Genomic DNA, 13,486 nt, shown 5'->3' on the forward strand with positions numbered 1-13,486 from the left:
GATTGGTTTCGATGTTTATATTATAGATATAAATGTTGAAAACACTCACAAAATAGAGTATCATTACATTTTACCTATACTTATTATGTTTACAGTTTGACGGTTACAGCTTTACATTCCCAGCTTTATATATTTTATACAATTACCGATCGCTTCTATGGCAGCTATATGATATATTTGTCCGATTTTTTTGAAATTTATACCAAAATTCTAGAACAATAAAAAAAGCTTATATCTCAGAGTAAATAAAAATGCGTTGAAAAACAACGAAGCTATAATTTTATTTCTATTAATTTCCCGATCGTTCCTATGGCAGCTATATCATATACTCGTCAGATTTTCATAAAATTTTTAACAAAATTCAGAAATAATATAAACTGGCCATATCTAAAAAATGGTGCAAAAATATTGAAAAACAGCAAAGTTATAATTTTTTTTCTTAAAAATTTATCGAACATTTGTATGGCAGCTATATGATATAGTCGTCCGATCCGGCCCGTTCCGACATATATAGCAGTGAGAGTATATAGAAGACTATATGCAAAGTTTCATTCAGATAGCTTTAAAACTGAGGGACTAGTTTGCGTAGAAACGGACAGGTGGACAGACGGACAGACGGACAGACGGACATGGCTAGATCGACTCGGCTGTTGATGCTGATCAAGAATATATATACTTTATAGGGTCGGAAACGTCTCCTTCACTGCGTTGCAAACTTCTGACTGAAATTATAATACCCTGCAAGGGTATAAACATACCAAATTTGAACAATAAACAATTTTTTTTGCTGCCAATTTTGAATTTTTAGAACGTAACACCTTATTTTTTACTCAATCCATGTTTCGCTTAACACGATTTCGCTTAACACGAGGTTTTCTAGGAACGTAACCCCCGTGTTAAGCGAGGGCCAGGTGTAATCTACTGCTCCAACAGTATATATTCTTGATCAGCATCAACATCCGTCTGTCCGTCTGTCCACCTGTCCGTTTCTACGCAAACTATTCCCTCAGTTTTAAAGCTATCTGAATGAAACTTTGCATATAGTCTCTATATACTCTCTCTGTTATATATGTCGGAACAGGCCGGATCGGACGACTATATCATATAGCTGTCATACAAATGTTCGATGAATTTTTAGAAAAAAAATTATAACTTGGCTGTTTTTCAAAATTTTTGCATCATTTTTAGGATATGGCCGTTTTATACTATTCCAGAATTTTGGTAAAAATTTTATGAAAATCGGACGACTATATGATAAGCTGCCATAGGAACGATCGAAAAATGAGTAGTGAAAAAATTATAACTTCGTTGTTTTTCAACATATTCGTATCTACTTTTAGAAATTAGCTTCTTTTATTATTTCAGAATTGTGGTAAAATTTTTATGAAAATCGGACAACTATATCATACAGCTGCCATATAAACGATCAGTAAATGTAGAGAAAATGTAAAGCTGGGAATGTAAAACTGTAACTGTCAAACTGTAAACATAATAATTATAGGTAAAATGTAATGAAACTCTGTTTTGTGAGTGTTTTCAGTATTATAATCTATAATATAAACATCAAAAACAATCTGCAAGGGTATACAAACTTCGGCGTGCCGAAGTTAGCTTCCTTTCTTGTTTTTTTTTTGTTTTATTGTTTTGAATAGCACAGCACAGCACTACTCACAAACAGTTTAAGGGTCCATTCTGGTTAGTTGAGCCAAAAAATATGCAATCTTTAGGTATTTTTTTTTAAAAAAGGAAAAGACATAGAAAGTTCAAAAGTGGCATGTTTATTTCTCATAGTTTAGAGATGATTTAGCACAAATTTTCAAAATTTTTTGAGCAATTCCTGAAGCAGGACACAGGACGACGTAAGCCTCTGCAAAAAAAAGGTATGCCTCTGGCGACCGTCCTGCAGGACGTAAAAATCGACTGAAACAAAAAATTCAAAGATGTTCTTGTTTAGTATTAATGTGGTTATGGAATGGACTACAATTATACAAATTTATTTTTTTTTTCGTTTTTCTGAAAATTTTCTTCACTTTTTTGTTAATAAAAAATCCAATGTATAAGCTATCAATATAATTGTAGTCTATTCCATGGACAGCTTCATTACGCACATTAAAAAAAAAAAACACATTAAGATTCGTTAAAAATTGACTGAGATAGGACGGTCGCCAGCTCGAAAAACGTAGTTTTTCAGAAAACGCGCTTAAAGTTTTATGTTTGCTCTGTAGCTGCTTTGAGTCGGCCGGTTCGGAGCAGTGATGTCATTTCCGCTTTTTTCCCGTCAAATTCAGCTGTTTTTGAAGTTTGATTGCTGGAAAATTTTTAAAACAGCGGGCAGCGGGAATTCCAGCTTTTTTAGAAAATTGAGATGCTTTTTTCTTAATTTTAATTTTAATGCATTTTAAGTGCTGTTTTAAATGTGTTTATTGTTTTAAATTTATATTGCAACATTATCTATATATATGTCGGAGATAACCGTTCTTTAATCCCACCGTAGTCGAGCTAGCCAGTTCTGTTCGCCTGCGCAGTCAAATCGTATCTGTCATCACGCCACTTTTCCTGTGGCCCTTTCACCTTTTCTTACTTTTCACTCATACATCAATTCTAGCCAATCTCAAGCTGTCTCTCTCACTCTCTCCTATTGTTGCGACAGACGAACAGACCTCACTCAGTAACATACAGTCTTCTGTCCTTGTCCTGTTACCGACTCAACTGTCATTGCGCCTGCGCGCCAGCGACACCTACAGGGCTACCAATACCTGAGCATGCCGAATAATTCTGTTGCAACAAGCATTCCAAATTTGCACTTATCAACTAACTTTCCGACATATACTTAAATCGAATAACATCATGCAAAAGTCCACACCTATATTTGACGCGTCTTCCATGATGCCGTTACGGCATTATGATGACATAAAACTAATCCCAATGCAAAATGTCGACGACACTGTTAGCTTTTGGAATGAAGTGCTAACTTACAAGGACAGTGGCGGAAACGTTTTAAGGGACAGGCATTAGTTGCGTTAGAAACGCTGACCCTTCCCTGGTCAAATGCCGAGGTTTTTCGGGTGTTCAGCCAAATTAAAACCTAGTAGTACTAGGCTAGTACTCTGACGACGAAAATCCGCTGTAACATGTGTTATAGCAGAATCGCTGAATATTTTGCTCTGTAACCAGTGTGACCAAAAAAATTAAGGAAAAGCCATGAAACGTCATGAAAATGTACCTTTTATGGCGTTTTGGGCTTTTCTTTGGTCACACTGGACAGCTGTTTGTAAACGAATTTTTTAATTAATATGGCATAAAAACGCCCTTTGTGGGTTAAATCCCATATAATGGTCTTCGCCTTGACAGCCCTTATCAATGCCACTTTTTTCCTTGAACTTGTCTTCCATTAGGAGTGTCAGAATAAATAAAATGAATTATTGCAATAGCACCATATCAGCTGTTTGCTCTCTTGATCTAGCAACGCCATTCAATTTTCGCAGGTATCATTTTCGTCATCAGAGTACCGGCAAAATCGACGAGGCAAAAAGTTCTTCTTCTTCCTTTTTTCACAGAGTCTTTTTTATGGAGTTTGGCCGCTATCACAATTGTTACAGCGGATTTTCGTCGTCAGATTAGGCCTAAACAAACAAAAAGTGGTTTTTAAAAAATCAGCTTTTTTCTTAGTTTTTTTCTGTATTAAATTCCGCTTTTTTCAGCTTTTTTTTTTTTGTTAATCCAGCTTTTTTTGCTAAAAAAAAAATGACATCACTGGTTCGGAGGCTCATAACTTTTAAACTATTACGTATTTCGATTTGCCCTTTTAGTATGATATACTATACACTTAAAGCTATCGAAAAATGCAAAAAAAAAATATTGGTTTTTGTTTTTAACTAACCAGAATGGACCCTTAAATAATTTTTTTAAATTTTCCTTTTGTTTGTTTGTTTTATTTTTTGATTTGGTCAACAGCACAACATAGCACTATTTACATTATTCAGTTCACTTTCACTTAGCTTTTTTCAGTTCTCTTTTTTTGTTATATAGCATGAGTCACGCATTTATTCTTTGAATATTTTTAAACACTTGGTTGAGCTTTCACTTTACAAAATTTATTGGAGACCGAGAGGAATTTTCGAGACGAAGAAAAAACGCGAGCGAATCTTTTTTTAAACTATAACCATTTCCCGAAATGTACTTTCCTAGATGACTTTTTGGGGGTTTAGAAAGTACCCCATTTCCTTATTTCTATGAATGTGAGTGAGAAAGTCTTAAGGGGGTATGTTTAAATTCTTATGTGTTCTTCAAATTTCACTTTTTGTTCACAAACCTTTTCTATTAGAAAGGTTAGCTCCCCGAAATTATGCTAATTTAAGGTAACATCCACATATGTTACACATAGGATGGTGGGGTTGAAACACTTAAGATCGTCCACCCTTACACACAACTCTTTCTTACAAAAGGTGTGGGAAAGTCTTAAGGATATTTGGGGTTATATTCATTTTTTTTTTCGTTTCCTAGAAAATATGTCTTTTAGTTCACATGCTTTCTCTATTAATTCAAGCATCTGCGATCATCCACCCTCACATGCACACAACTCTTTCTTTCATGAGGTGTGGGAAAGTCTTAAAGATATTTAGGGATATGTTCAAATTTCTCCGTTTCCTTTCACATGCTTTCTTTATTAATTTAAACATTTACGATCGCCCACCCTTTCCCACCTAATAGCTTCTCACTAATATTCATATACACACATCTATAACCTTCTACATCATCTACTCTCCACTTATTTTATACATATACTCATCTTATATGTACATAACTAGAAAATACCATCAAATTATACAACAAAATATATCATTACATGTTTAGCCAAGTTTATTGAATCTACTTTCCACCACTTAAACACACAAGCAGGCCTGGGTAGACACGAGCCACACACACGATCTTACAAATTCATAGATCAACAGGTCTCACAACAACCTCACAAGAACCCTCGCTGTTCATACCTAGAAATTTCATGGCACAAGCTACACACAAGCATGAGAACAATTCCCATCCACCACCACACGAGTCGGCCAGGTACAAACCGTTCAGGCACAAGCCACACGATCTTACAAATTCATAGATCAACAGGTAAGCAAGTGTCACAACAACCACACAACAACCCTCGTTGTTCATACCTAGAAATTTCATGGCACAAGCATGAGAACTCACCCCATCTACCACCACACGATCTCACAAATTCTCACGCATGACAACATAAACAAACCGTTACAAGGTATTACACGATTAGACAAATTAAATAACTGGGGTGACTTACACACCTGCTATCCTAATTGAAACACATTAACACAAGCCGGATACGCACAATAACTAGCCCTACAAAATTCCTACGCATTATGCCTCATCCCTCCCTCCTTTACAAATTCTCACAATTTCCTTATGTCTCATCCCTCCCTCCTTCACAAAATCCCACAAATTCCCATGCTTGAACACACACACCTTATCCCTATAACACCTCCCAATCACTTTCTCACGCTTAACACAAAACTGCGCAAGATCATGCATGCATAAAATAATGAGGGGGAGGATCTTACCCTAAACCCCTTCCCCCTAAAAATTAATTGGTTTTTTATGCTAATTAGGACACCTGCATCCCCTCGAGCGCAGTCATGCGTGACCCCCCCACCCCCTGTGCAGTCATGCGTAGCTGGCCTAGAACCAGCATATCCTTTCTACTCGGGTACCAATGCATGTTCCATTTTTCACCCCATTCACCCACCCATTGTTGAATGAGCTGTAACCTTCTTCAGAAGTCTTCAATTAGCCATAATCATAAACAGACTTTTTTATGACTTTGAGGGGGAGTGTTCTTTAGCACCGAAGGGTATGAGGTATGGGCTTAAAACCCCATCCCATGATCCCTGGTGTCATACATTCTTTCATCGGTCAATGTGTGTACTCTGTAACGGCGCCTGTAGCGTCTGCAAAGTGAAATATTCATTAAATAATTTCGTTTGAGAAACGAACAGAGTTTGTCTCGATTTGTGCTTACCCGATTGGCTAGAGAAAAATTTGGTTTAGTATTTTATCTCAGATTTAAACCAATTTCAATTAATATTTGAATTTGAGATCCTGAGGTTGATGTTACCAGATCTGACATAGATCAGTGTGGCCATATCGAGTAGGTATCGATATTAAGCTTAGAAGCGTTACCAGATCAGAAATAGATCGGTGTAGCCATATCGATTAAGTATCGATGGCAAGCTTAAAAGCGTTGCCAGATTGTCGTCCTTTGACCAGGCTGTCAAGTTCATTTCCTGCGGCCATTCTTTTTCATTGAACCGGCAGCGAAAGTGGACGTGCGTCTCTCCGTTTGAGAAAATCAAATTAAAAAGCTTGCAAAGTGCGAAATATTAAGTCGCGAAGTGGCATCCAGCTAGTTGAAGTGGTGAACAATTGCCACAAGTGATTTTTATCAAGTGAGTAAGCTTGTGTCTGTATTTTGGTTATATTTAACCTCGAATTTTCTGCAGATCGCAAACTTAGCTTTTTGCCGGCGCTGCCGAGACCCAGACGGGGCTCCTCGCCGCCGTTGCTGGCACAGTGATCCTCATCAGTGGAGAACCGAGCAGGAAACTCCCAGGATTACATTTTTTGGGGCACAGGTACGCCATAGCCGCCGCCAGTGCGACACGGTCTTAATCAAATCACATTTACAGATCGTGCCCCACGTAATGAACGCATAACGAGTTAAAGAATTGTCAACTCGGAACGGAATAATCTCGTAACGAGTTAAGGAGCTTTAAAAGGAGCTAAAGAGGGTTCAGGAACAAGCATCGAGGACTTCTGCTGAACTCCAGAGCGTCCTAAGGAGCACCCCTCTCGGGTGGCCTCCTAGGAGGGGCTTGCGAGCCGTAAGGATGTCTAATTAGCATGGCTGCGCTGCTAAACTTCGAGGGAGAGTAATCCTGCAGCGCATCGTTGCCTGATCGAGCAACGCATCTCTACCAGGAGCCGTTTAGGGATTTCTCTGTGTTTTCATGGTTCCTGCAGCGAAACTTTGACCTGCGAGTCATGTCAGATTTAACCTCACTTCCATATTTTTGTGCTTTTGCCGTGGCCGATCAGATTTAACCTCACTTCAATATTTTTGTCTTTTGGCTCGGCCTAACGAATTTAGCCAAACTTCTTTTTCTCGCTTTTGTGGCAGCCGATTTGATTTACACGAATTAAAACAATTTAAATGTGCTGCGAAGCAGAGTTATTTTTGAGAGACAAATGCGAATCAAATGGCAACAAATCAAATACAATTTTGGAATACTGTGAAGTAAGTGCCCGGAGGCAAACCATATTTTGAATTAATGTGTGAATTTCTAATTATTTTAAATTCTTCGAATTAATTTAGTTTTAACTATCTATAAAGTTTCTTCAATCGAGAAAAGTTAAAGTAAGAGTACCGATGAATTAAGGCCAGTTCTAAATGGCATCGAAAAGTTATAAAGCTAAAGGAAGCAAGGGTCTGTCGAATTTCTTTTTCAGTGAACCACGCCGGAGATCGATCTTCTTCGTTGGAATTATCCTGAGTGAGTTACATAACCAATGGTATTGTGTTCTTTCGACAAATTGAATGAGAGAAGTGACCTCGACTTAATGCTTTCCTTAAATTGAAATTGAAATGAATTATCTTTTGCAACTTTTCGAAATCAGAACAGAACTTAGCTTACATTTTTTTTCTAAAACATTTACGTTAACTAATAGAAATAAAATCTAGATTACGGAATCTATTATTATTGATCTCGATTAAAATGAAGTTTTGTTTTGAAACAAGTAAATGAATTTCAGCAATAATATTATTTTTTTAAAACTTAATTACAGTTAGTTAAAGTGCATCTAAATATAGCTGCGAATTTAGTATAATTTTGTTCATTTAAAAAAATGATTACCTCTTTAGATCAGCTAAACTTAGAGAAATTTCGATTAAGTTTTATTTAAGGTCAATATTAATACATCTATTATCCTTTAATTATATCTACACTTACCTTACAATGTTCCTAGATTATTCTAGCTATAAGAATATTAGAAAAGACGATTAAAATCATGAATATCTGAAACTAAAACTTTTTGAACTCTGCTGATGGATCCGTGAGAGTAGGTTATCCGAAGGGGTCACCGGAGTTATGCCTCCGAAGGAAGGTGATCATAGGTTGGGTGGGCATACCGCGAGCACAACAACAGCCGTGTTCTCGCAAAATTAGCTTTCTCAATCCTTTATTTTCTTTCTTCTAATCTCTAATCTTTCTCTCTCTCTTTTCTTCTGAATTTATTTGTTTTCTATTCCGGTTTAGTTCTAGTTCCTTTTCTTTTGTCGCAAGCACGCTCAATTCTCGATTCTTTTAATAATAAAGCGCAGAGGTCTGGGTCAAGCAAGACCACCACCCCCAAAGCCGACGAGCTAGAGCCGGATACTATAGCGTGCCCCCGCAGCTCAGATCCTCAGTAACCCGTCAGACTTTCTATCGTTACACGCTACAGTTATAATTTTATTAATAATAAGAAAAAAAGTGGCGCCCAACGTGAGGGGCCTCAGTGAGTACAGTAATACCTCATTGAGACTCACAGATAGATAAATTCAAAAATCTTTTCTATACTTTCAAATTTTCAACTTTAATTTTCTTCTCTAAAATTTTTTTTTCGTTCATTTGTTAATTGATTAGGAAAACAAGCAATGAGAACTTTGGGTTTTCTTCTTGGCCACGATTAAATTTTAACGGTAAAGATTTTCCTCATTACGCAAAGGTAAGAAAGAATTGGGTGGAGGAAAATACAGATGAATCGAACCTTGGTTGATCTTCTGGCCCTGTCCAAATTTTTCAAATCGTTGCGTAAACAAGACACTGGGAATTTAAATTTTTTTGTAAGATTCAATCGCTTTGGAATATAGAGTTACTGTCATATAGATGTACTCTATCCACGAAAGACTAACAGTAATATTTAAATTTCATTTCTCCTCAGAGGAGTTAGATTTTGTTAGAGTTATAACAGGAATACAAAGGTTTTGTTCGCGAATAATCCGTTGTCCGTTTGATATTTTTACAAATTTTAACATCCTCTGTGTTGGTTCTATTTTTTTTTTTTTGAAAGATGCGAACCACACCTCTCTGTTTCTTCAAATTCTATATTTTCCGAGAAAGTTCACTAATAAAATCGGTACCCTACGACACGGGGACATCAAGCATTGAGTTCAAATTTCTAAAAGATTTTGTTATATATATTTTTTGTAGGTTTTACGACATACTATTATCTTATTTCGTTGTTGGTTTGAGTTATTGTATCTTGATTATCGCTATTTGAAATCTCTTATCTCTTATCTCTATCGTTACCTTATCTTAAAATGGGAGTAGATCACTCTCCAGACAAGGGCTCTCAGGGAGTAACCAAGCCAGTCTGTCCGTTGTGTAAACTTGAGATCAAGTCTGCAACTGACATTTTTAAAACGTCATGTAAACATAAGTTCCACCAGAAGTGTATAGAACTACACTTTAAGAGAAGCGAATTCTGTCCCGTTTGCGAAACCGCTTGTAGACCAGTAGCAGAAAATAAAGGGTTACAAACACGATCGCAATCTAGAAGTCGTCAAACAGAGGTTTGCGAAACTAGAAATCCATCAGAGGAGATGCCTAGTACGTCAGCTAGGTTAGATAGCAACCAAATTAATAACGTTAATGCTATTACTTTACTTGCCATGGAGCGTAGATTGCTCGAGATTTTATCGGAGAAAATGACCGAATTAGTGAAAACTACCGTGGTTGAAAGTGTTAAAAGTATTATTGCAACACCTACTAATTCTGCTGCTATTGGTGACGAAAGGTCAACTACGCCTACACCGTTAGCAGAAGCCATCCAACCCCAATCTAGTGGTGGTGAACAAATACCCAATGTAAATAGGTTCATGACTAACACTGGATCGTCAGTTTCTCATAGAAGTTCCTCGTCCGATCTCATAAATAGACCCGACAAGGTGGTTCACATCCTGAACGGATGGAAAATCAAATACTCAGGATCAGGTGTAACTATAGATAATTTTATCTACAGAGTAGAAGCCCTCACGCACCAAACGTTAGAAGGAAACTTCCCAGTTCTCTGTAGGCATGTTAGCGTTCTCTTTGAGGGTAAAGCCAACGAGTTTTATTGGCGCTACCACAAATCAGTTTCCGAAGTTCATTGGGACAGGCTATGTTCCGCATTACGGTGTCAATTTCGTCAAAGAAGAGACGATGTGGACATAGAGGAGTTAATACGAAACAGAAAACAACAGCCTAATGAGACATTCGACAGTTTTTATGACAGTGTAAACGTTTTAATTGATCAATTGGAGACACCATGGTCCTCCCGAAAACTTGCACGTGTTCTTAAGAATAATTTAAGACCTGAAATAAGGCACGAACTACTGAACGTAGATATTGGAAATGTTCCCGAATTGAGAGAAATATGTCGTCGACGCGAAGCTTTTCTTGACGATGTCAAACATTCTCACGGTTACACTAAAGCAACTCCTTTTCAACGAGAAGTCTCGGAGTTAAGTTCGAAAGTAGATTCTCAAGTTGAATTCGAATCCGATAACGATTTGGAAGTTGACGCATTTTCCTTGGGGTGTTGGAATTGCCGCAAAGAGGGGCATAGATACCAAGATTGTCTGTCTGAAAAGCGTGTCTTTTGCTACGGCTGTGGAGCAGCTAACACTTACAAACCGAATTGTGTTAAGTGTACAAAAAACTCGCAATTCGGCATTACGAAGTTGCAACACAAACTGAATACTTCGAATGCCGCTCGTCATCAGTCAACAATGACCGATTAAAGGTTGTTGCAGATTTAGAAGCAACACCATCTAAAACACTTGACGTTCCAATTAACAATGTCAGTTTACTGCATTGTAAAATCAAAGATATATCTGAAATAAAAATACCTTGCTTTTACCTTGAACCATGTACTCAGAAATCTACATCTCGAAGTTCTAGGAGAAACAGAACGTTTTGGCGGAATGTCAAAAACTGTACACTCGGATTGAAATATATATGTGGTATTCCCACTGGAACTAGAGATCTTCGTCCATTTTTGCCTATTCGGGTACTCGATCGTGCTGTTTACGGGTTACTCGATTCCGGTGCTTCCATTAGCTGTTTCGGCGGTGAATTAGCTAAAGAGATAATTTCGACAGGAAAAGCGTATAAGTCGCTAAATATTAGTGCTACCACGGCAGATGGAAGTCCACAACGTATTGTAGGCAGAATGAAAACTGATGTAGAATATGGTAGTGTATCAAAGACTTTAAATATCTATATAGTGCCTTCTCTAAAACAAGATCTTTACTTGGGTATAGATTTTTGGAGGCTGTATAATCTTCTTCCGAAGAATTTGCAGATATCAGAACTCGAATCGAGTGATGTTGGCAGAAAGGTCGGAGTTGATCAACACGACTTATCTGAAGAGATGGAGTCAAAGCTAGCTAGTATCATAAAATGTTTTCCGTCGTTTACCGATGAAGGTCTTGGCAAGACTAGCTTGATAACTCATTCGATTGATGTAGGGAATGCTAAACCAATAAAACAACGTCATTTCCCAGTTTCACCTGCAGTGGAGAAGAGTATGTATGAAGAAATTGACAGAATGTTTAAACTAGGCGTGATGGAGGAATCAGATAGCGCGTGGTCTTCACCTATTGTCATGGTCACCAAACCTGGCAAAGTGAGAATCTGTTTAGATTGCCGCAAGATCAATAGTTTCACTGAAAAGGACGCGTATCCACTTCCCCAGATCAGCGGAATTTTAAGCCGCTTACCTAAAGCCGAGTTCATAACAAGTCTCGACTTGAAAGATGCTTATTGGCAAGTGCCACTTGAAGCTCGGTCTAGAGATAAGACTGCTTTTACAGTCCCTGGTAGGCCTCTTTATCAATTTAAGGTGATGCCGTTCGGGCTATGTAATGCTACCAGTACCATGTCTCGTTTAATGGATAAAGTCGTTCCCGCGCATCTTAGGAACGAAGTGTTTGTCTACTTGGATGACCTTTTAGTAGTTTCTTCTGACTTTGAGAGTCACCTGGAAGTTCTCAGAGGGATAGCTGTTCAAATCAAGCGTGCTGGATTGACGATCAATATTGGCAAAAGTCATTTCTGTATGCGGAGAGTTCGCTATTTAGGTCACATAATAGGAGATGGTGGTATTCGAACCGACCCTGAAAAGGTGAAGGCTATTACTGATTTTCCGGTGCCGAAAACTCTGCGAGGCTTGAGAAGCTTTATGGGTTTGTGTGGTTGGTACCGTAAATTTGTACCGAACTTTGCAACTATTGCTGCGCCGTTGACCGATCTCATGACAACAAAGCGAAAATTTTCCTTGACATCCGAAGCGTTAGAAGCATTCAAAGTGTTGAAGAATCGCCTTAGTCAAGCTCCGGTTTTGTGCAGCCCAGACTTTTCCAAACCATTCGCCATACATTGTGATGCTAGCAAGTCTGGAGTTGGTGGAGTGCTAGTGCAAGTATCCGAAGAAGGAGACGAGCGCCCGATAGCATTTATTTCAAAGAAGTTGAATAAAGCTCAGCGCAACTATACTGTGACTGAGCAAGAATGTTTAGCTGCGATAGTAGCGCTGAGAGACTTCAGAGCCTATGTAGAAGGTCATGATTTTAAAATCATAACTGACCATGCTTCGTTAAAATGGCTCATGTCCAATCACGACCTTAGCTCACGCTTAGCTCGATGGGCATTAGCTCTGCAAAGATATCGTTTCAAAATCGAACATCGTAAGGGTATTTTGAACGTTGTTCCTGATTCGTTATCGCGTGTAAACGAGGATGAAATAGCAGCTGTAGATCTGAAAGAAGGTTTACTCGTTGATTTAAACTCAGAAGAATTTAAGTCCCCGGAATACCAAGACTTAGTAGCAAAGGTTAATGCTAATAAAACAAACTTTCCGGATCTTAAAGCTGAAGACGGATATGTATACAGAAAAGCAGAACATCTAACTGGTGAACAAAAGCATGATGAGTATGCATGGAAGTTATGGATACCTAATGGTTTAGTATCTAAAGTTCTGTTTCAAGCGCACAATAGTCCTTTAGCGTCCCATGGGGGAATACATAAGACTATTGAACGAGTGAGAAGATACTATTTTTGGCCTCGACTCGTGCCTGACATAAAAGCGTACATTAGTTCTTGTGAGACTTGTAAGTCTACGAAATCACCGAGTCATGTTCTTAGGCCGCCTTTGGGAAAAGCGCCAGAAACGGTTAGACTTTTTCAGCGAATTTTCATTGATTTTCTTGGACCGTACCCACGTTCTAGAAGTGGAAATATCGGAATATTTATTGTTCTCGATCATTTTTCTAAATTTATTTTCTTAAAACCAGTTAAGAAGATAAATGCGAGTGTCGTAGTTAAATATCTCGAAGGAGAGCTGTTTATGACTTTTGGAGTTCCGGAAACAGTTGTGTCTGACA

General features: G+C 38.0%; 2 long non-coding RNA genes across 3 annotated transcripts in view; one reads left to right on the plus strand and one right to left on the minus strand.

The window, feature by feature from the left end:
* Positions 1-13,486, minus strand: part of LOC138928930 (uncharacterized) — a 1,213,248-nt gene that overhangs the window by 629,418 nt on the left and 570,344 nt on the right. The window lies entirely within an intron of this gene.
* LOC138928995 (uncharacterized) lies at positions 6,331-7,231 on the plus strand. The gene is made up of 3 exons (XR_011445424.1): positions 6,331-6,467; positions 6,522-6,653; positions 6,708-7,231. It is a non-coding gene; the product is annotated as an uncharacterized lncRNA (long non-coding RNA).

The sequence above is a fragment of the Drosophila kikkawai genome, chromosome 3R, assembly GCF_030179895.1.
Source record: "Drosophila kikkawai strain 14028-0561.14 chromosome 3R, DkikHiC1v2, whole genome shotgun sequence".
Classification (NCBI taxonomy): Eukaryota; Metazoa; Arthropoda; class Insecta; order Diptera; family Drosophilidae; genus Drosophila; species Drosophila kikkawai.